Source organism: Somniosus microcephalus, unplaced genomic scaffold (genome assembly GCF_052327205.1).
Source record: "Somniosus microcephalus isolate GS21.2 unplaced genomic scaffold, FLI_Smic_1.0 unresolved_chr8, whole genome shotgun sequence".
NCBI classification, from domain to species: Eukaryota; Metazoa; Chordata; class Chondrichthyes; order Squaliformes; family Somniosidae; genus Somniosus; species Somniosus microcephalus.
In genome coordinates this window covers 9,991,197-10,014,914 of record NW_028225186.1, presented here as the reverse complement: position 1 = coordinate 10,014,914, position 23,718 = coordinate 9,991,197, and the positions used below count along the sequence as shown (strand labels likewise).

The window sequence follows — 23,718 nt, the reverse complement described above, 5'->3', positions numbered from 1 at the left end:
GGTCAATGGGTCAGTTTCTGTGTGTTCGGTCATGTTCTGGTCAGTGAGTCAGTTTCTCTGTGCACCGTCAGGTTGTATCAGTGGTTCAGTTTTGGTGTACTCGGTCAGGTTGTGGTCATTTGGTCACTGTGAGTGTATTTGGTCAGATTGTGGTCAATGGGTCAGTGTTTCTCTGTTCGGACAAATTGTGGTCAGTTTGTCAATTTCTGTGTGTTTGGTCCAAATATGGTCAGTTAGTCAGTTTCTGTGTGATCAGTCAGTTTGTGGTCAGCGGATCAGTTTCTGCGGGTTCCGTCATTGTGTGGTGAGTGGGTCAGTTTCTGTCTGTTCCGTCAAGTTGTTGTCAGATGTTCATTTTCTGTGTGTTCTGTCAGGATTTGTTCATTTGGTCAGTTGCTGTGTGTTTGGCCAGGTTTCGGTGAATGGGTCGGTTTCTGTGTGTTCGGTAGCTTGTGGTAGGTAGGTCAGTTTCTGTGTGCTTGGTCATGTTATGGTCAGTGGGTCAGTTTCAGTGTTTTTTCGGTCAGGTTGTGGTCAATGTGTCAGCTTCTGTTTGTTCGTTCAGGTTGTCATCAGTTTGTCAGATTCTGTGTGTTTGGTCAGGTTGTGGTCAGTGGGTCAGTTTCTGTGTGCTCGGTCAGTTTGTGCCCAGTGGGTTTGTTTATGTGTGTTCGGTCAGGTTGTGGTCAGTGGATAATTTTCTGTCAGTTCCGTCAGTTTGTGGTCCGTGGATCAATTTCTGTGTGTTCAGCCAAGTTGTCAGGATTTGTTCAGTTGGTCAGTTTCTGTGTGCTTGTACAGGTTGTGGTCAATGGGTCGGTTGCTTTGTGTTCACTCAGGTTGTGGTTGGAAGGTCAGTTTCTGTGTGCTCTCTCATGATTTGGTCAGTGGGTCAGTTTCAGTGATTGTTCGGTCAGGTTGTGGTCAATGGGTCAGCTTCTGTGTGTTCGGTCAGGTTGTGGTCAGTGGATCATATCCTGTGTTTTCGGTCTGGATATGTCAGTGTTTGATACTCTGCATGTTCGGTCAGGTTGTGGTCAGTTGCTCAGTCTGGTTGAGTTCGGTCAGTATGTGGTCAGTGGGCCAGTTTCTGTTTGTTCGATCAGGTTGTGGTCAGTGGGTCAGTTTCTGTGTGATTGGTCAGTTTGTGGCCAGTTGCTCAGTTACTGCGTGCTCTCTCAGGTTGTGCTCAGTGGGTCAGTTTCACTGTGTTCGTTCAGTATTTGTTCAGTGTGTCAGTTTCTGTGTGCTCGTTCAGGTTGTGGTCATTGTGTCAGCTTCCGTGTTTTCTGTCAGGTTGTGGTCAGTGGGTCAGTTTCTGTGTGTTCAGCCAGGTTGTTGACAGTGGGTCAGGTACTTTGTGTTTGGTCATGTTGTGGTCAGTCGGTCAGTTTCTGTGTCTTCACTCAGGTCATGGTCAGAAGGTCAGTTTCTGCATGTTTTGTCAGGTTGTGGTCAGTGGCTCAGTCTGGTTCAGTTCGGTCAGGTTGTGGTCAATGGGCCAGTTTCTATTTGTTCTGTCATGTGTTGTCAGTGGGTCAGTTTCTGTGTGTTCAGTCAGGTTCTGCTCAGTGGGTCAGTTTCTGTGTGTTCAGTCAGATTGTGGTCAGTGGGTCAGTTTCTATGTGATTGGTCAGGATGTGGTCAGTTGCTCAATTTCTGTGTGCTCGTTCAATTTGTGGTCAGTGTGTCAGTTCCAGTGTCTTTGGTCAGGTTGTGGTCAGTGGGACAGTTTTTGTGTGTTCAGTCAGGTTGTGGTCAGTGGGTCAGTTTCTTTGTGTTTGGTAAGGCTGTGGTCAGAGTGTCAGTTTCTGTGTTTTTGATGAGGTTCTGGTCCGTTGGTCGGTTTCTGTGTGTTCGGTCAGGTTGTGTTCAGTTGGCCAGTTTCTGCATGTCCGGCCAGGTTATCATCAGAAGGTCAGTTTCTGAGTTTTGGGAAGGCTGTGATCAGTAGTTCAGTTTGCTTGACTTTGGTCAGTATGTGGTCAGTGGATCAGTTTCTGTTTGTTTGGAAAGGTGGTGGTTAGTGGGTCAGTTTCTGTGTGATCGTACAGGTTGCCGTCAGTGTGTCAGTTGCTGTGTGGTCTGTCAGGTTGTGGTCAGTGGGTCAGTTTCTGTGTGTTCGGTCAATTTGTGGTCAGTGGGTCAGTTTATGTGTGATCGGACATGTTGTGGTCAGTGGTTTTGTTTCTGTGTGTTTGGTCATGTTGTGGTTAGTGGGCCAGTTTCTGTGTGTTTTGTCAGGTTGTGGTCAGTGGGTCAGTTTCTGTGTGTTCAGTCAGGACTTGGTCACTGTGTCAGTTTATGTGTGATCAGCCAGGTTGTGGTCAGTGGGTCAGTTTCTGTGCTTTCGGTCTGGTTGTGGTCAGTGGGTTCGTTTCTGTGTGTTCGGTCACTTTGCGGTCAGTATGTCAGTTTATGTGTGTTCAGTCACGTTGTGGTTAGTGTATCAGAATCAGTATGTTCGATCAGGTTGTGGTAAGTGTGTCAGTTACTTTGTGTTCGGTCAGGTTGTGGTAAGTGAGCCAATTTATGTGTGTTACGTCTGGTTGTCTTCAGTGGTTCAGTTTCTTTGTGTTTGTTCAAGTTTTGGTCAGTGGGTCAGTCCTGTGTGCTCAGTAAGGTTGTTGTCATTTTGTCAGATTCTGTGAGTTCGGTCATGTTGTGTCCGATGGGTCAGTTTCTGTGAGTTTGTTCAGGTTGAGCTCATTGTGCCAGTCTTTGTGTGCTCGGTCAGTTTGTGGTCAGTGGGTTTGTTTCTTTGTTTTCGGTCAGTTTGTGGTCAGTGGATCATTTTCTGTCAGTTCCATCAGTGTTTGATCAGTGGTACAGTTTCTGTGTGTTCGGTTAATTTGTTGTCAGTGGGTCAGTTTCTGTTACTTCAGTCATGATTTGTTCAGTTGGTCACTTTCTGTGTGTTTGTCCAGGTTGTGGTCAATGGGTCACTTTCGGTGTCTTAGGTCAGTTTGTGGCCAATGTGAGAGTTTCAGTGTTTGTTCCATCAGGTTTTGGTCAATGGGTCAGGTTCTGTGTGTTCTTTCAGATTGTGATCATTTGGTCACTTTCTTTGTGATCGGTCAGCTTGTGGTCAGTGGGTTAGAAGCAAATAGATTTCAGGTGGACGCCTACCCGCACTTGATGCTGTGGGTTCCTGAACATGTCCTTTGTGATCCCGCCTAAAAAATGTCATCTTGTACGAAAAGATTGCCTGGCGTGGAAGTGACCTGAATTTAAAAGAAGCAAGGAGGAAAGACTGCAATGTTCTGCTTGCTGGCAGGTCGTTTTTCGCAGTTTCCCTGGTGGTATAGTGGTTCGGATTCGGCGCTTTCACCACCGCGACCCGAATTCGATAACCCGGTCAGGAAAATAGTGCGTTTTCTGGCAGTTTAAAATGCCAGCAATCAAAGCCCACACGCGAAACAATGCTCCAACTTTTCAACTTTCCACACCGCTGCTGTTGCCTCAACAGTCAGCAGCGCATCATTCGGTATCGAGGTGCAACATTCACTTGCCTTGCCTTCTGTAAAATGCCTGCTGTTTCAAAGTCAGCAGGAAATGACATTGGGAACAAGACACTTGAAATGGCCACATTTATGTGTACCTCACAGTGTCAGAACAGTCACGGTTATTATCCGCCTTCCATGTATTATTTTGCCGAATTCATCTCCCTAACAAACTTAGCTGATCATAGCACGGCTATCAGTCAACTCATTGCCAGTGTGAAAAATGCCACATTAGCAACGTGTGCAAGACTCGAATGACAGAGTACCTGGGCCGTGATAACTTATCCTGATATTCATGAGGCCTTAACATTCGCTGCATAAGACAATTCTACCTCTGGTTACCATCCCTTCTGCCATTGGAAAGCGTTTGTCTTTTTTTCCTCTATCAAAAGCCATTGTAATTTTGCAAGCCTTTATTAAATTTCCTCTTAGCCTCCAGAGGAAAGCAATTCCAGCTTGTCCACACCATCAACATAACTGAAGTCGCTTGTCCCTCGGGCCACACTGTAAGACGTCAAACGATTTCTGTATGTCGGGGAGTCAAGGGTTATGGGCAGCGGGCGGAAAAGTTGCGTTGTGTCGAAGATCTCATCAGCCACGAACTTATTAAATGGCGGGGCTCGAGGGGCCGAATGGCCCAATCCTGCTCCTATTTATTCTTTTGGGGAAGGTTAGTTTCTTAATTATGTAATTTTTGAGCAGCTAAACAACGTTGGAAGGAAACTCCCACGGCACCTAGAAAAGTGCAAAATCTTAGCACTGCCGTGAGCTCATGCACCTGAGAGGTTAACCCTGTGATTCTCTGTCCACAGATCTTCCAGGACCTTCGAAGTGTTTCCAGCATTTAGTCAACAATTCCAGATGCAGTATCTGCTGCATTTTGCTTTTTATGTTAACGCAGTGTCCCCGCTTGTATTAACAAAAGCCAAAAATAAATTGTTGCTACCAGAAAATGGAATTTGTTAACTCGGCGTGCATTGGTGGTTCAGGGGTAGAATTCTCGCCTGCCACGCGGGGGACCCGGGTTCGATTCCCGGCCAATGCAGGTTAACCTTTTAAACAATTCATTTCATAGCAAACACATCACTTGAGCAGAAATAATATATTAGCTGTATCTGTGCAACTGGATCAAGGGTATGAATGTTCTGCTCCTCTTCCTGTGCAACAGTTTTTAGGGCCTGAATGGCATCCTGTTCCTGTGTAACAGGCTCGATTCTTACTCTGACAGACATTACATTGCTCACTTCCTCGTTAGTGTAGTTGGGAGTATCCCCACCTGTCACGCGGGAGACCGGGGTGAAATTCCCCGACGGGGAGGAATTTTAACATCCCCAATTTTAAACCTTTGGGCAGCACCTTAACGTGCTCCTTGGAAAAGATCAACAGCGAAAAATTGAACCTAAAATAATTTTAAACGGTGAGGAACTGTATAAAAACCTCCTGCATCAATTCCTCGTTAGCATAGTGTTCTCCTTCTGGTTGTCTTTTGTGCGGGGCACTGCGGAACGAGAGAGGACAGGGAAATGCAGATAACAGCGGGAGAATGCACGTCTGATCTTTCAAGGGGACAGCACTGGCACGATTGGCCGAATGGCCTCACACTGTACTGGAAGCGTCCATGAATCATATGGATATCTGAGACATACCCACACAAAGTGAGCACACATCTGTGTTCGTGTATGTGTTTGAGTCTTTGTCTCAAGCAGTGCATTACTATTTCCTCTGTGTTGTCCTTGATATTTTGGTGCTGATTATTCAATATCCCGACGGCTTTTCTCTGACTGTGTATCACTGAGAAAAGCACAGAAGCAAATAGATTTCAGTTGGACGCCTACCCGCAATTGATGCTGTGGTTTCTTGAACATGTCGTTTGTGATCTCGCCTAAAAAATGTCATCTTGTACGAAAAGTTTGCCTGGCGCGAAAGTGACCTGAATTTCAAAGCAGCAAGGAGGAAAGACTGCATTGTTCTGCTTGCTGGCAGGATGCTTTCCATAGCTTCCCTGGAGGTCTAGTGGTTAGGATTCGGCGCTTTCACCGCCGCGGCCCGGGTTCGATTTCCGGTCAGCGGAACCAGTGCTTTTTCTGGCTGTTTGAAATGCCAGCAATCAAAGCACCCGCGCGAAACAATGCTTGCACCTCATCAACCTTTCAACTTTCCACGCTGCTGTTGCCTCAACAGTCAGCAGCGCAACATTCGGTACCGAGGTGCAACATTCACTTCCTTGCCTTCTGTAAAATGCCTGCTGTTTCAAAGTCAGCAGGAAATGACATTGGGACCAAGACACCTTAAATGCCCACATTTATGTGTACCTCACAGTGTCAGAACAGTCACGGTTATTATCCGCCTTCCATGTATTATTTTGCCGACTGCATCTCCCTAACAAACTTAGCTGATCACAGCACGGCTATCAGTCAACTCATTGCCAGTGTGAAAAATGCCGTGTGCAAGACTGGAATGACAGAGTACCTGGGCCGTGATAACTTATCCTGATATTCAGGAGGCCTTAACATTCGCTGCATAAGACAATTCTACCTCTGGTTACCATCCCTTCTGCCATTGGAAAGCGTTTGTCTTTATTTCCTCTATCAAAAGCCATTGTAATTTTGCAAGCCTTTATTAAATTTCCTCTTAGCCTCCAGAGGAAAGCTATTCCAGCTTGTCCACACCATCAACATAACTGAAGTCGCTTGTCCCTCGGGCCACACTGTAAGACGTCAAACGAGTTCTGTATGTCGGGGAGTCAAGGGTTATGGGGAGCGGGCGGAAAAGTTGCGTTGTGTCGAAGATCTCATCAGCCACGAACTTATTAAATGGCGGGGCTCGAGGGGCCGAATGGCCCAATCCTGCTCCTATTTATTCTTTTGGGGAAGGTTAGTTTCTTAATTATGTAATTTTTGAGCAGCTAAACAACGTTGGAAGGAAACTCCCACGGCACCAAGAAAAGTGCAAAATCTTAGCTCTGCCGTGAGCTCATGCACCTGAGAGGTTAACCCTTTGATTCTCTGTCTACAGATCTTCCAGGACCTTCGAAGTGTTTCCAGCATTTAGTCAACAATTCCAGATGCAGTATCTGCTGCATTTTGCTTTTTATGTTAACGCAGTGTCCCCGCTTGTATTAACAAAAGCCAAAAATAAATTGTAGCTACCAGAAAATGGAATTTGTTAACTCGGTGTACATTGGTGGTTCAGGGGTAGAATTCTCGCCTGCCACGCGGGGGACCCGGGTTCGAATCCCGGCCAATTCAGGTTAACCTTTTAAACAATTCATTTCACAGCAAACACATCACTTGAGCATAAATAATATATTAGCTGTATCTGTGCAACTGGATCAAGTGTATGAATGTTCTGCTCCTCTTCCTGTGCAACAGTTTTTAGGGGCTGAATGGCATCCTGTTCCTGTGTAACAGGCTCGATTCTTACTCTGACAGACATTACATTGCTCACTTCCTCGTTAGTGCAGTTGGGAGTATCCCCACCTGTCACGCGGGAGACCGGGGTGAAATTCCCCGACGGGGAGGAATTTTAACATCCCCAATTTTAAACCTTTGGGCAGCACCTTAACGTGCTCCTTGGAAAAGATCAACAGCGAAAAATTGAACCTGAAATAATTTTAAACGGTGAGGAACTGTATAAAAACCTCCTGCATCAATTCCTCGTTAGCATAGTGTTCTCCTTCTGGTTGTCTTTTGTGCGGGGCACTGCGGAACGAGAGAGGACAGGGAAATGCAGATAACAGCGGGAGAAAGCACGTCTGATCTTTCAAGGGGACAGCACTGGCACGATTGGCCGAATGGCCTCACACTGTACTGCAAGCGTCCATGAATCATATGGATATCTGAGACATACCCACACAAAGTGTGTTTGAGTCTTTGTCTCAAGCAGTGCATTACTATTTCCTCTGTGTTGTCCTTGATATTTTGGTGCTGATTATTCAATATCCCGACGGCTTTTCTCTGACTGTGTATCACTGAGAAAAGCACAGAAGCAAATAGATTTCAGTTGGACGCCTACCCGCAATTGATGCTGTGGTTTCTTGAACATGTCGTTTGTGATCTCGCCTAAAAAATGTCATCTTGTACGAAAAGTTTGCCTGGCGCGAAAGTGACCTGAATTTCAAAGCAGCAAGGAGGAAAGACTGCATTGTTCTGCTTGCTGGCAGGATGCTTTCCACAGCTTCCCTGGTGGTCTAGTGGTTAGGATTCGGCGCTTTCAATGCCGCGGAACGGGTTCGATTCCCGGTCAGTGAAACCAGTGCTTTTTCTGGCTGTTTGAAATGCCAGCAATCAAAGCACCCGCGCGAAACAATGCTTGCACCTCATCAACCTTTCAACTTTCCACGCTGCTGTTGCCTCAACAGTCAGCAGCGCAACATTCACTTCCTCGCCTTCTTTAACATGCCTGTTGTTTCAAAGTCAGCAGGAAATGACATTGGGACCAAGACACCTTAAATGCCCACATTTATGTGTACCTCACAGTGTCAGAACAGTCACGGTTATTATCCGCCTTCCATGTATTATTTTGCCGACTGCATCTCCCGAACAAACTTAGCTGATCACAGCACGGCTATCAGTCAACTCATTGCCAGTGTGAAAAATGCCGTGTGGAAGACTCGAATGACAGAGTACCTGGGCCGTGATAACTTATCCTGATATTCAGGAGGCCTTAACATTCGCTGCATAAGACAATTCTACCTCTGGTTACCATCCCTTCTGCCATTGGAAAGCGTTTGTCTTTATTTCCTCTATCAAAAGCCATTGCAATTTTGCAAGCCTTTAGTAAATTTCCTCTTAGCCTCCAGAGGAAAGCAATTCCAGCTTGTCCACACCATCAACATAACTGAAGTCGCTTGTCCCTCGGGCCACACTGTAAGACGTCAAACGAGTTCTGTATGTCGGGGAGTCAAGGGTTATGGGGAGCGGGCGGAAAAGTTGCGTTGTGTCGAAGATCTCATCAGCCACGAACTTATTAAATGGCGGGGCTCGAGGGGCCGCATGGCCCAATCCTGCTCCTATTTATTCTTCTGGGGAAGGTTAGTTTCTTAATCATGTAATTTTTGAGCAGCTAAACAACGTTGGAAGGAAACTCCCACGGCACCTAGAAAAGTGCAAAATCTTAGCTCTGCCGTGAGCTCATGCACCTGAGAGGTTAACCCTGTGATTCTCTGTCCACAGATCTTCCAGGACCTTCGAAGTGTTTCCAGCATTTAGTCAACAATTCCAGATGCAGTATCTGCTGCATTTTGCTTTTTATGTTAACGCAGTGTCCCCGCTTGTATTAACAAAAGCCAAAAATAAATTGTAGCTACCAGAAAATGGAATTTGTTAACTCGACGTGCATTGGTGGTTCAGGGGTAGAATTCTCGCCTCCCACGCGGGGGACCCGGGTTCGATTCCCGGCCAATGCAGGTTAACCTTTTAAACAAGTCATTTCATGGCAAACACATCACTTGAGCATAAATAATATATTAGCTGTATCTGTGCAACTGGATCAAGGGTATGAATGTTCTGCTCCTCTTCCTGTGCAACAGTTTTCAGGGGCTGAATGGCATCCTGTTCCTGTGTAACAGGCTCGATTCTTACTCTGACAGACATTACATTGCTCACTTCCTCATTAGTGTAGTTGTGAGTATCCCCACCTGTCACGCGGGAGACCGGGGTGAAATTCCCCGACGGGGAGGAATTTTAACATCCCCAATTTTAAACCTTTGGGCAGCACCTTAACGTGCTCCTTGGAAAAGATCAACAGCGAAAAATTGAACCTAAAATAATTTTAAACGGTGAGGAACTGTATAAAACCTCCTGCATCAATTCCTCGTTAGCATAGTGTTCTCCTTCTGGCTGTCTTTTGTGCGGGGCACTGCGGAACGAGAGAGGACAGGGAAATGCAGATAACAGTGGGAGAAAGCACGTCTGATCTTTCAAGGGGACAGCACAGGCACGATTGGCCGAATGGCCTCACACTGTACTGCAAGCGTCCATGAATCATAAGGATATCTGAACATACCCACACAAAGTGAGCACACATCTGTGTTCGTGTTTGAGTCTTTGTCTCAAGCAGTGCATTACTATTTCCTCTGTGTTGTCCTTGATATTTTGGTGCTGATTATTCAATATCCCGACGGCTTTTCTCTGACTGTGTATCACTGAGAAAAGCACAGAAGCAAATAGATTTCAGTTGGACGCCTACCCGCAATTGATGCTGTGGTTTCTTGAACATGTCGTTTGTGATCTCGCCTAAAAAATGTCATCTTGTACGAAAAGTTTGCCTGGCGCGAAAGTGACCTGAATTTCAAAGCAGCAAGGAGGAAAGACTGCATTGTTCTGCTTGCTGGCAGGATGCTTTCTATAGCTTCCCTGGTGGTCTAATGGTTAGGATTCGGCGCTTTCACCGCCGCGGCCCGGGTTCGATTCCCGGTCAGGGAACCAGTGCTTTTTCTGGCTGTTTGAAATGCCAGCAATCAAAGCACCCGCGCGAAACAATGCTTGCGCCTCATCAACCTTTCAACTTTCCACGCTGCTGTTGCCTCAACAGTCAGCAGCGCAACATTCGGTACCGAGGTGCAACATTCACTTCCTTGCCTTCTTTAACATGCCTGTTGTTTCAAAGTCAGCAGGAAATGACATTGGGACCAAGACACCTCAAATGCCCACATTTATGTGTACCTCACAGTGTCAGAACAGTCACGGTTATTATCCGCCTTCCATGTATTATTTTGCCGACTGCATCTCCCGAACAAACTTAGCTGATCACAGCACGGCTATCAGTCAACTCATTGCCAGTGTGAAAAATGCCGTGTGCAAGACTCGAATGACAGAGTACCTGGGCCGTGATAACTTATCCTGATATTCAGGAGGCCTTAACATTCGCTGCATAAGACAATTCTACCTCTGGTTACCATCCCTTCTGCCATTGGAAAGCGTTTGTTTTTATTTCCTCTGTCAAAAGCCATTGTAATTTTGCAAGCCTTTATTAAATTTCCTCTTAGCCTCCAGAGGAAAGCAATTCCAGCTTGTCCACACCATCAACATAATTGAAGTCGCTTGTCCCTCGGGCCACACTGTAAGACGTCAGACGAGTTCTGTATGTCGGGGAGTCAAGGGTTTTGGGGAGCGGGCGGAAAAGTTGCGTTGTGTCGAATATCTCATCAGCCACGAACTTATTAAATGGCGGGGCTCGAGGGGCCGAATGGCCCAATCCTGCTCCTATTTATTCTTTTGGGGAAGGTTAGTTTCTTAATTATGTAATTTTTGAGCAGCTAAACAACGTTGGAAGGAAACTCCCACGGCACCTAGTAAAGTGCAAAATCTTAGCTCTGCCGTGAGCTCATGCACCTGAGAGGTTAACCCTGTGATTCTCTGTCCACAGATCTTCCAGGACCTTCGAAGTGTTTCCAGCATTTAGTCAACAATTCCAGATGCAGTATCTGCTGCATTTTGCTTTTTATGTTAACGCAGTGTCCCCGCTTGTATTAACAAAAGCCAAAAATAAATTGTAGCTACCAGAAAATGGAATTTGTTAACTCGGCGTGCATTGGTGGTTCAGGGGTAGAATTCTTGCCTGCCACGCGGGGGAACCGTGTTCGATTCCCGGCCAATGCAGGTTAACCTTTTAAACAATTCATTTCATAGCAAACACATCACTTGAGCATAAATAATATATTAGCTATATCTGTGCAACTGGATCAAGGGTATGAATGTTCTGCTCCTCTTCCTGTGCAACAGTTTTTAGGGGCTGAATGGCATCCTGTTCCTGTGTAATAGGCTCGATTCTTACTCTGACAGACATTACATTGCTCACTTCCTCGTTGGTGTAGTTGGGAGTATCCCCACCTGTCACGCGGGAGACCGGGGTGAAATTCCCCGACGGGGAGGAATTTTAACATCCCCAATTTTAAACCTTTGGGCAGCACTTTAACGTGCTCCTTGGAAAAGATCAACAGCGAAAAATTGAACCTAAAATAATTTTAAACGGTGAGGAACTGTATAAAAACCTCCTGCAACAATTCCTCGTTAGCATAGTGTTCTCCTTCTGGTTGTCTTTTGTGCGGGGCACTGCGGAACGAGAGAGGACAGGGAAATGCAGATAACAGCGGGAGAAAGCACGTCTGATCTTTCAAGGGGACAGCACTGGCACGATTGGCCGAATGGCCTCACACTGTACTGCAAGCGTCCATGAATCATATGGATATCTGAGACATACCCACACAAAGTGAGCACACATCTGTGTTCGTGTTTGAGTCTTTGTCTCAAGCAGTGCATTACTATTTCCTGTGTGTTGTCCTTGATATTTTGGTGCTGATTATTCAATATCCCGACGGCTTTTCTCTGACTGTGTATCACTGAGAAAAGCACAGAAGCAAATAGATTTCAGTTGGACGCCTACCCGCAATTGATGCTGTGGTTTCTTGAACATGTCGTTTGTGATCTCGCCTAAAAAATGTCATCTTGTACGAAAAGTTTGCCTGGCGCGAAAGTGACCTGAATTTCAAAGCAGCAAGGAGGAAAGACTGCATTGTTCTGCTTGCTGGCAGGATGCTTTCTATAGCTTCCCTGGTGGTCTAATGGTTAGGATTCGGCGCTTTCACCGCCGCGGCCCGGGTTCGATTCCCGGTCAGGGAACCAGTGCTTTTTCTGGCTGTTTGAAATGCCAGCAATCAAAGCACCCGCGCGAAACAATGCTTGCGCCTCATCAACCTTTCAACTTTCCACGCTGCTGTTGCCTCAACAGTCAGCAGCGCAACATTCGGTACCGAGGTGCAACATTCACTTCCTTGCCTTCTTTCACATGCCTGTTGTTTCAAAGTCAGCAGGAAATGACATTGGGACCAAGACACCTTAAATGCCCACATTTATGTGTACGTCACAGTGTCAGAACAGTCACGGTTATTATCCGCCTTCCATGTATTATTTTGCCGACTGCATCTCCCGAACAAACTTAGCTGATCACAGCACGGCTATCAGTCAACTCATTGCCAGTGTGAAAAATGCCGTGTGCAAGACTCGAATGACAGAGTACCTGGGCCGTGATAACTTATCCTGATATTCAGGAGGCCTTAACATTCGCTGCATAAGACAATTCTACCTCTGGTTACCATCCCTTCTGCCATTGGAAAGCGTTTGTTTTTATTTCCTCTATCAAAAGCCATTGTAATTTTGCAAGCCTTTATTAAATTTCCTCTTAGCCTCCAGAGGAAAGCAATTCCAGCTTGTCCACACCATCAACATAACTGAAGTCGCTTGTCCCTCGGGCCACACTGTAAGACGTCAGACGAGTTCTGTATGTCGGGGAGTCAAGGGTTATGGGGAGCGGGCGGAAAAGTTGCGTTGTGTCGAAGATCTAATCAGCCACGAACTTATTAAATGGCGGGGCTCGAGGGGCCGAATGGCCCAATCCTGCTCCTATTTATTCTTTTGGGGAAGGTTAGTTTCTTAATTATGTATTTTTTGAGCAGCTAAACAACGTTGGAAGGAAACTCCCACGGCACCTAGTAAAGTGCAAAATCTTAGCTCTGCCGTGAGCTCATGCACCTGAGAGGTTAACCCTGTGATTCTCTGTCCACAGATCTTCCAGATGCAGTATCTGCTGCATTTTGCTTTTTATGTTAACGCAGTGTCCCCGCTTGTATTAACAAAAGCCAAAAATAAATTGTAGTTACCAGAAAATGGAATTTGTTAACTCGCCGTGCATTGGTGGTTCAGGGGTAGAATTCTCGCCTGCCACGCGGGGGACCCGGGTTCGATTCCCGGCCAATGCAGGTTAACCTTTTAAACAATTCATTTCATAGCAAACACATCACTTGAGCATAAATAATATATTAGCTGTATCTGTGCAACTGGATCAAGGGTATGAATGTTCTGCTCCTCTTCCTGTGCAACAGTTTTCAGGGGCTGAATGGCATCCTGTTCCTGTGCAACAGGCTCGATTCTTACGCTGACAGACATTACATTGCTCACTTCCTCGTGAGTGTAGTTGTGAGTATCCCCACCTGTCACGCGGTAGACCGGGGTGAAATTCCCCGACGGGGAGGAATTTTAACATCACCAATTTTAAACCTTTGGGCAGCACCTTAACGTGCTCCTTGGAAAAGATCAACAGCGAAAAATTGAAATAAAATAATTTCAAACGGTGAGGAACTGTATAAAAACCTCCTGCATCAATTCCTCGTTAGCATAGTGTTCTCCTTCTGGTTTTCTTTTGTGCGGGGCACTGCGGAACGAGAGAGGACAGGGAAATGCAGATAACAGCGGGAGAATGCACGTCTGATCTTTCAAGGGGACAGCACTGGCACGATTGGCCGAATGGCCTCACACTGTACTGCAAGCGTCCATGAATCATATGGATATCTGAGACATACCCACACAAAGTGTGTTTGAGTCTTTGTCTCAAGCAGTGCATTACTATTTCCTCTGTGTTGTCCTTGATATTTTGGTGCTGATTATTCAATATCCCGACGGCTTTTCTCTGACTGTGTATCACTGAGAAAAGCACAGAAGCAAATAGATTTCAGTTGGACGCCTACCCGCAATTGATGCTGTGGTTTCTTGAACATGTCGTTTGTGATCTCGCCTAAAAAATGTCATCTTGTACGAAAAGTTTGCCTGGCGCGAAAGTGACCTGAATTTCAAAGCAGCAAGGAGGAAAGACTGCATTGTTCTGCTTGCTGGCAGGATGCTTTCTATAGTTTCCCTGGTGGTCTAATGGTTAGGATTCGGCGCTTTCACCGCCGCGGCCCGGGTTCGATTCCCGGTCAGGGAACCAGTGCTTTTTCTGGCTGTTTGAAATGCCAGCAATCAAAGCACCCGCGCGAAACAATGCTTGCGCCTCATCAACCTTTCAACTTTCCACGCTGCTGTTGCCTCAACAGTCAGCAGCGCAACATTCGGTACCGAGGTGCAACATTCACTTCCTTGCCTTCTTTCACATGCCTGTTGTTTCAAAGTCAGCAGGAAATGACATTGGGACCAAGACACCTTAAATGCCCACATTTATGTGTACGTCACAGTGTCAGAACAGTCACGGTTATTATCCGCCTTCCATGTATTATTTTGCCGACTGCATCTCCCGAACAAACTTAGCTGATCACAGCACGGCTATCAGTCAACTCATTGCCAGTGTGAAAAATGCCGTGTGCAAGACTCGAATGACAGAGTACCTGGGCCGTGATAACTTATCCTGATATTCAGGAGGCCTTAACATTCGCTGCATAAGACAATTCTACCTCTGGTTACCATCCCTTCTGCCATTGGAAAGCGTTTGTTTTTATTTCCTCTATCAAAAGCCATTGTAATTTTGCAAGCCTTTATTAAATTTCCTCTTAGCCTCCAGAGGAAAGCAATTCCAGCTTGTCCACACCATCAACATAACTGAAGTCGCTTGTCCCTCGGGCCACACTGTAAGACGTCAGACGAGTTCTGTATGTCGGGGAGTCAAGGGTTATGGGGAGCGGGCGGAAAAGTTGCGTTGTGTCGAAGATCTAATCAGCCACGAACTTATTAAATGGCGGGGCTCGAGGGGCCGAATGGCCCAATCCTGCTCCTATTTATTCTTTGGGGAAGGTTAGTTTCTTAATTATGTAATTTTTGAGCAGCTAAACAACGTTGGAAGGAAACTCCCACGGCACCTAGTAAAGTGCAAAATCTTAGCTCTGCCGTGAGCTCATGCACCTGAGAGGTTAACCCTGTGATTCTCTGTCCACAGATCTTCCAGATGCAGTATCTGCTGCATTTTGCTTTTTATGTTAACGCAGTGTCCCCGCTTGTATTAACAAAAGCCAAAAATAAATTGTAGCTACCAGAAAATGGAATTTGTTAACTCGGCATCCATTGGTGGTTCAGGGATAGAATTCTCGCCTGCCACGCCGGGGACCCGGGTTCGATTCCCGGCCAATGCAGGTTCACCTTTTAAACAATTCATTTCATAGCAAACACATCACTTCAGCATAAATAATATATTAGCTGTATCTGTGCAACTGGATCAAGGGTATGAATGTTCTGCTCCTCTTCCTGTGCAACAGTTTTCAGGGGCTGAATGGCATCCTGTTCCTGTGTAACAGGCTCGATTCTTACGCTGACAGACATTACATTGCTCACTTCCTCGTTAGTGTAGTTGTGAGTATCCCCACCTGTCACGCGGGAGACCGGGGTGAAATTCCCCGACGGGGAGGAATTTTAACATCCCCAATTTTAAACCTTTGTGCAGCACCTTAACGTGCTCCTTGGAAAAGATCAACAGCGAAAAATTGAACCTAAAATAATTTCAAACGGTGAGGAACTGTATAAAAACCTCCTGCATCAATTCCTCGTTAGCATAGTGTTCTCCTTCTGGTTGTCTTTTGTGCGGGGCACTGCGGAACGAGAGAGGACAGGGAAATGCAGATAACAGCGGGAGAATGCACGTCTGATCTTTCAAGGGGACAGCACTGGCACGATTGGCCGAATGGCCTCACACTGTACTGCAAGCGTCCATGAATCATATGGATATCTGAGACATACCCACACAAAGTGTGTTTGAGTCTTTGTCTCAAGCAGTGCATTACTATTTCCTCTGTGTTGTCCTTGATATTTTGGTGCTGATTATTCAATATCCCGACGGCTTTTCTCTGACTGTGTATCACTGAGAAAAGCACAGAAGCAAATAGATTTCAGTTGGACGCCTACCCGCAATTGATGCTGTGGTTTCTTGAACATGTCGTTTGTGATCTCGCCTAAAAAATGTCATCTTGTACGAAAAGTTTGCCTGGCGCGAAAGTGACCTGAATTTCAAAGCAGCAAGGAGGAAAGACTGCATTGTTCTGCTTGCTGGCAGGATGCTTTTTATAGCTTCCCTGGTGGTCTAGTGGTTAGGATTCGGCGCTTTCACCGCCGCGGCCCGGGTTCGATTCCCGGTCAGGGAACCAGTGCTTTTTCTGGCTGTTTGAAATGCCAGCAATCAAAGCACCCGCGCGAAACAGTGCTTGCGCCTCATCAACCTTTCAACTTTCCACGCTGCTGTTGCCTCAACAGTCAGCAGCGCAACATTCGGTACCGAGGTGCAACATTCACTTCCTTGCCTTCTTTCACATGCCTGTTGTTTCAAAGTCAGCAGGAAATGACATTGGGACCAAGACACCTTAAATGCCCACATTTATGTGTACCTCACAGTGTCAGAACAGTCACGGTTATTATCCGCCTTCCATGTATTATTTTGCCGACTGCATCTCCCGAACAAACTTAGCTGATCACAGCACGGCTATCAGTCAACTCATTGCCAGTGTGAAAAATGCCGTGTGCAAGACTCGAATGACAGAGTACCTGGGCCGTGATAACTTATCCTGATATTCAGGAGGCCTTAACATTCGCTGCATAAGACAATTCTACCTCTGGTTACCATCCCTTCTGCCATTGGAAAGCGTTTGTTTTTATTTCCTCTATCAAAAGCCATTGTAATTTTGCAAGCCTTTATTAAAATTCCTCTTAGCCTCCAGAGGAAAGCAATTCCAGCTTGTCCACACCATCAACATAACTGAAGTCCCTTGTCCCTCGGGCCACACTGTAAGACGTCAGACGAGTTCTGTATGTCGGGGAGTCAAGGGTTATGGGGAGCGGGCGGAAAAGTTGCGTTGTGTCGAAGATCTCATCAGCCACGAACTTATTAAATGGCGGGGCTCGAGGGGCCGAATGGCCCAATCCTGCTCCTATTTATTCTTTTGGGGAAGGTTAGTTTCTTAATTATGTAATTTTTGAGCAGCTAAACAACGTTGGAAGGAAACTCCCACGGCACCTAGTAAAGTGCAAAATCTTAGCTCTGCCGTGAGCTCATGCACCTGAGAGGTTAACCCTGTGATTCTCTGTCCACAGATCTTCCAGATGCAGTATCTGCTGCATTTTGCTTTTTATGTTAACGCAGTGTCCCCGCTTGTATTAACAAAAGCCAAAAATAAATTGTAGCTACCAGAAAATGGAATTTGTTAACTCGGCGTGCATTGGTGGTTCAGGAGTAGAATTCTCGCCTGCCACGCGGGGGACCCGGGTTCGATTCCCGGCCAGTGCAGGTTAACCTTTTAAACAATTCATTTCATAGCAAACACATCACTTGAGCATAAATAATATATTAGCTGTATCTGTGCAACTGGATCAAGGGTATGAATGTTCTGCTCCTCTTCCTGTGCAACAGTTTTCAGGGGCTGAATGGCATCCTGTTCCTGTGTAACAGGCTCGAGTCTTACGCTGACAGACATTACATTGCTCACTTCCTCGTGAGTGTAGTTGTGAGTATCCCCACCTGTCACGCGGGAGACCGGGGTGAAATTCCCCGACGGGGAGGAATTTTAACATCCCCAATTTTAAACCTTTGGGCAGCACCTTAACGTGCTCCTTGGAAAAGATCAACAGCGAAAAATTGAAATAAAATAATTTCAAACGGTGAGGAACTGTATAAAAACCTCCTGCATCAATTCCTCGTTAGCATAGTGTTCTCCTTCTGGTTGTCTTTTGTGCGGGGCACTGCGGAACGAGAGAGGACAGGGAAATGCAGATAACAGCGGGAGAATGCACGTCTGATCTTTCAAGGGGACAGCACTGGCACGATTGGCCGAATGGCCTCACACTGTACTGCAAGCGTCCATGAATCATATGGATATCTGAGACATACCCACACAAAGTGTGTTTGAGTCTTTGTCTCAAGCAGTGCATTACTATTTCCTCTGTGTTGTCCTTGATATTTTGGTGCTGATTATTCAATATCCCGACGGCTTTTCTCTGACTGTGTATCACTGAGAAAAGCACAGAAGCAAATAGATTTCAGTTGGACGCCTACCCGCAATTGATGCTGTGGTTTCTTGAACATGTCGTTTGTGATCTCGCCTAAAAAATGTCATCTTGTACGAAAAGTTTGCCTGGCGCGAAAGTGACCTGAATTTCAAAGCAGCAAGGAGGAAAGACTGCATTGTTCTGCTTGCTGGCAGGATGCTTTCCATAGCTTCCCTGGAGGTCTAGTGGTTAGGATTCGGCGCTTTCACCGCCGCGGCCCGGGTTCGATTTCCGGTCAGCAGAACCAGTGCTTTTTCTGGCTGTTTGAAATGCCAGCAATCAAAGCACCCGCGCGAAACAATGCTTGCACCTCATCAACCTTTCAACTTTCCACGCTGCTGTTGCCTCAACAGTCAGCAGCGCAACATTCGGTACCGAGGTGCAACATTCACTTCCTTGCCTTCTTTAAAATGCCTGCTGTTTCAAAGTCAGCAGGAAATGACATTGGGACCAAGACACCTTAAATGCCCACATTTATGTGTACCTCACAATGTCAGAACAGTCACGGTTATTATCCGCCTTCCATGTATTATTTTGCCGACTGCATCTCCCGAACAAACTTAGCTGATCACAGCACGGCTATCAGTCAACTCATTGCCAGTGTGAAAAATGCCGTGTGCAAGACTCGAATGACAGAGTACCTGGGCCGTGATAACTTATCCTGATATTCAGGAGGCCTTAACATTCGCTGCATAAGACAATTCTACCTCTGGTTACCATCCCTTCTGCCAATGGAAAGCGTTTGTCTTTATTTCCTCTATCAAAAGCCATTGTAATTTTGCAAGCCTTTATTAAATTTCCTCTTAGCCTCCAGAGGAAAGCAATTCCAGCTTGTCCACACCATCAACATAACTGAAGTCGCTTGTCCCTCGGGCCAAACTGTAAGACGTCAAACGAGTTCTGTATGTCGGGGAGTCAAGGGTTATGGGGAGCGGGCGGAAAAGTTCCGTTGTGTCGAAGATCTCATCAGCCACGAACTTATTAAATGGCGGGGCTCGAGGGACCGAATGGCCCAATCCTGCTCCTATTTATTCTTTTGGGGAAGGTTAGTTTCTTAATTATGTAATTTTTGAGCAGCTAAACAACGTTGGAAGGAAACTCCCACGGCACCTAGTAAAGTGCAAAATCTTAGCTCTGCCGTGAGCTCATGCACCTGAGAGGTTAACCCTGTGATTCTCTGCCCACAGATCTTCCAGATGCAGTATCTGCTGCATTTTGCTTTTTATGTTAACGCAGTGTCCCCGCTTGTATTAACAAAAGCCAAAAATAAATTGTAGCTACCAGAAAATGGAATTTGTTAACTCGGCGTGCATTGGTGGTTCAGGGGTAGAATTCTCGCCTGCCACGCGGGGGACCCGGGTTCGATTCCCGGCCAATGCAGGTTAACCTTTTAAACAATTCATTTCATAGCAAACACATCACTTGAGCATAAATAATATATTAGCTGTATCTGTGCAACTGGATCAAGGGTATGAATGTTCTGCTCCTCTTCCTGTGCAACAGTTTTCAGGGGCTGAATGGCATCCTGTTCCTTTGTAACAGGCTCGATTCTTACGCTGACAGACATTACATTGCTCACTTCCTCGTTAGTGTAGTTGTGAGTATCCCCACCTGTCACGCGGGAGACCGGGGTGAAATTCCCCGACGGGGAGGAATTTTAACATCCCCAATTTTAAACCTTTGGGCAGCACCTTAACGTGCTCCTTGGAAAAGATCAACAGCGAAAAATTGAACCTAAAATAATTTTAAACGGTGAGGAACTGTATAAAAACCTCCTGCATCAATTCCTCGTTAGCATAGTGTTCTCCTTCTGGTTGTCTTTTGTGCGGGGCACTGCGGAACGAGAGAGGACAGGGAAATGCAGATAACAGCGGGAGAATGCACGTCTGATCTTTCAAGGGGACAGCACTGGCACGATTGGCCGAATGGCCTCACACTGTACTGCAAGCGTCCATGAATCATATGGATATCTGAGACATACCCACACAAAGTGAGCACACATCTGTGTTCGTGTATGTGTTTGAGTCTTTGTCTCAAGCAGTGCATTACTATTTCCTCTGTGTTGTCCTTGATATTTTGGTGCTGATTATTCAATATCCCGACGGCTTTTCTCTGACTGTGTATCACTGAGAAAAGCACAGAAGCAAATAGATTTCAGTTGGACGCCTACCCGCAATTGATGCTGTGGTTTCTTGAACATGTCGTTTGTGATCTCGCCTAAAAAATGTCATCTTGTCCGAAAAGTTTGCCTGGCGCGAAAGTGACCTGAATTTCAAAGCAGCAAGGAGGAAAGACTGCATTGTTCTGCTTGCTGGCAGGATGCTTTCCATAGCTTCCCTGGTGGTCTAGTGGTTAGGATTCGGCGCTTTCACCGCCGCGGCCCGGGTTCGATTCCCGGTCAGGGAACCAGTGCTTTTTCTGGCTGTTTGAAATGCCAGCAATCAAAGCACCCGCGCGAAACAATGCTTGCACCTCATCAACCTTTCAACTTTCCACGCTGCTGTTGCCTCAACAGTCAGCAGCGCAACATTCGGTACACGAGGTGCAACATTCACTTCTTTGCCTTCTGTAAAATGCCTGCTGTTTCAAAGTCAGCAGGAAATGACATTGGGAACAAGACACCTTAAATGCCCACATTTATGTGTACCTCACAGTGTCAGAACAGTCACGGTTATTATCCGCCTTCCATGTATTATTTTGCCGACTGCATCGCCCTAACAAACTTAGCTGATCACAGCACGGCTATCAGTCAACTCATTGCCAGTGTGAAAAATGCCGTGTGCAAGACTCGAATGACAGAGTACCTGGGCCGTGATAACTTATCCTGATATTCAGGAGGCCTTAACATTCGCTGCATAAGACAATTCTACCTCTGGTTACCATCCCTTCTGCCATTGGAAAGCGTTTGTTTTTATTTCCTCTATCAAAAGCCATTGTAATTTTGCAAGCCTTTATTAAATTTCCTCTTAGCCTCCAGAGGAAAGCAATTCCAGCTTGTCCATACCATCAACATAACTGAAGTCGCTTGTCCCTCGGGCCACACTGTAAGACTTCAAACGAGTTCTGTATGTCGGGGAGTCAAGGGTTATGGGGAGCGGGCGGAAAAGTTGCGTTGTGTCGAAGATCTCATCAGCCAGGAACTTATTAAATGGCGGGGCTCGAGGGGCTGAATTGCCCAATCCTGCTCCTATTGATTCTTTTTGGGGAAGGTTAGTTTCTTAATTATGTAATTTTGAGCAGCTAAACAACGTTGGAAGGAAACACCCACGGCACCTAGAAAAGTGCAAAATCTTAGCTCTGCCGTGAGCTCATGCACCTGAGAGGTTAACCCTGTGATTCTCTGTCCACAGATCTTCCAGGACCTTCGAAGTGTTTCCAGCATTTAGTCAACAATTCCAGATGCAGTATCTGCTGCATTTTGCTTTTTATGTTAACGCAGTTTCCCGGCTTGTATTAACAAAAGCCAAAAATAAATTGTAGCTACCAGAAAATGGAATTTGTTAACTCGGCGTGCATTGGTGGTTCAGGGGTAGAATTCTCGCCTAACTCGCGGGGGACCCATGTTCGATTCCTGGCCAATGCAGGTTAACATTTTAAACAATTCATTTCATAGCAAGCACATCACTTGAGCATAAATAATATATTAGCAGTATCTTTGCAACTGGATCAAGGGTATGAATGTTCTGCTCCTGTTCCTGTGCAACAGCTTTCAGGGGCTGAATGGCATCCTGTTCCTGTGTAACAGTCTGGATTCTTACTCTGACAGACATTACATTGCTCACTGTCTCGTTGTGAGTATCCCCGCCTGTCACGCGGGAGACCGGGGTGAAATTCCCCGACGGGAAGGAATTTTAACATCCCCAATTTTAAACGTTTTGGCAGCACCTTAAAGCGCTCCTTGGAAAAGATCAACAGCGAAAGATTGAACCTAAAATAATTTTAAACGGTGAGGAACTGTATAAAAAGCTCCTACATCAATTCCTCGTTAGCATCGTGTTCTCCTTCTGTTTGTCTTTTGTGCGGGGCACTGCGGAACGAGAGAGGACAGGGAAATGCAGATAACAGCGGGAGAAAGCACGTCTGATCTTTCAAGTGGACAGCACTGGCACGATTGGCCGAATGGCCTCACACTGTACTGCACGCCTCCATGAATCATATGGATATCTGAGACATACTCACACAAAGTGAGCACACATCTGTGTTCGTGTTTGTGTCTTTGTCTCAAGCAGTGCATTACTGTTTCCTCTGTATTGTCCTTGATATTTTGGTGCTGATTATTCAATATCCCGACGGCTTTTCTCTGACTGTGTATCTCTGAGAAAAGCACAGAAGCAAATAGATTTCAGGTGGACGCCTACACGCACTTGATGCTGTGGTTTCCTGAACATGTCCTTTGTGATCTCGCCTAAAAAATGTCATCTTGTACGAAAAGTTTGCCTGGCGTGAAAATGACCTGAATTTCAAAGCAGCAAGGAGGAAAGACTGCCTTGTTCTGCTTGCTGGCAGGGCGCTTTTCGCAGCTTCCCTGGTGGTCTCGTGGATAAGATTCGGCGCTTTCATCGCCGCGGCCCGTGTTCGATTCCCGGTCAGTGGAATCAGTGCGTTTTCTGGCTGTTTGAAATGCCAGCAATCAAAGCACCCGCGCGAAGCAATGCTTGCACCTCACCAACCTTTCAATTTTCCACACCGCTGCTGTTGCCTCAACAGTCAGCAGCGCATCATTCGGTACCGAGGTGCAGCATTCGCTTCCTTGCCTTCTATAAAATGCCTGCTGTTTCAAAGTCAGCAGGAAATGACGTTGGGAACAAGACACTTTAAATGCCCACATTTATGTGTACCTCACAGTGTCAGAACAGTCACGGTTATTATCCGTCTTCCATGTATTATTTTGCCGACTGCATCTCCCTAACAAACTTAGCTGATCACAGCACGGCTATCAGTCAACTCATTGCCAGTGTGAAAAATGCCACATTAGCAACGTGTGCAAGACTCGAATGACAGAGTAACTGGGCCGTGATAACTTATCCTGATATTCATGAGGCCTTAACATTCGCTGCATAAGACAATTCTACCTCTGGTTACCATCCCTCCTGCCATTGGAAAGCGTTTGTCTTTATTTCCTCTATCAAAACCCATTGTAATTTTGCAAGCCTCTATTAAATTTCCTTTTAGCCTCCAGAGGAAAGCAATCCCAGCTTCTCCACACTATCCCTCGGGCCACACTGTAAGACGTCAAACGGGGTCTGATAGACATATATTTCAGGTACAGGGGAGTCAAAGGTTATGGGGAACGGGCGGCAAAGTTGCGTTGTGTCGAAGATCTCATCAGCCACGAACTTATTAAATGGCGGGCTCGAGGGGCCGAATGGCTCAATCCTGCTCCTATTTATTCTTTTGGGGAAGGTTAGTTTCTTAATTATGTAATT

At 46.1% G+C, this 23,718-nt stretch overlaps 6 non-coding genes across 6 annotated transcripts; all 6 read left to right on the top strand.

Annotated features, from left to right (window-relative positions):
- The first annotated feature begins 8,839 nt into the window (after positions 1–8,839).
- Positions 8,840–8,910, top strand: trnag-ccc (transfer RNA glycine (anticodon CCC)). Its single transcript has one exon. It is a non-coding gene; the product is annotated as a tRNA-Gly (tRNA).
- Positions 8,911–9,856: 946 nt separating this feature from the next.
- On the top strand, positions 9,857–9,928 carry trnae-uuc (transfer RNA glutamic acid (anticodon UUC)). Its single transcript has one exon. It is a non-coding gene; the product is annotated as a tRNA-Glu (tRNA).
- Positions 9,929–12,052: 2,124 nt separating this feature from the next.
- trnae-uuc (transfer RNA glutamic acid (anticodon UUC)) lies at positions 12,053–12,124 on the top strand. Its single transcript has one exon. It is a non-coding gene; the product is annotated as a tRNA-Glu (tRNA).
- A 2,065-nt stretch (positions 12,125–14,189) lies between these two features.
- trnae-uuc (transfer RNA glutamic acid (anticodon UUC)) lies at positions 14,190–14,261 on the top strand. The gene has a single exon. It is a non-coding gene; the product is annotated as a tRNA-Glu (tRNA).
- Positions 14,262–16,326: 2,065 nt separating this feature from the next.
- On the top strand, positions 16,327–16,398 carry trnae-uuc (transfer RNA glutamic acid (anticodon UUC)). The gene has a single exon. It is a non-coding gene; the product is annotated as a tRNA-Glu (tRNA).
- Positions 16,399–20,626: 4,228 nt separating this feature from the next.
- trnae-uuc (transfer RNA glutamic acid (anticodon UUC)) lies at positions 20,627–20,698 on the top strand. The gene has a single exon. It is a non-coding gene; the product is annotated as a tRNA-Glu (tRNA).
- The last annotated feature ends 3,020 nt before the right edge of the window (positions 20,699–23,718 follow it).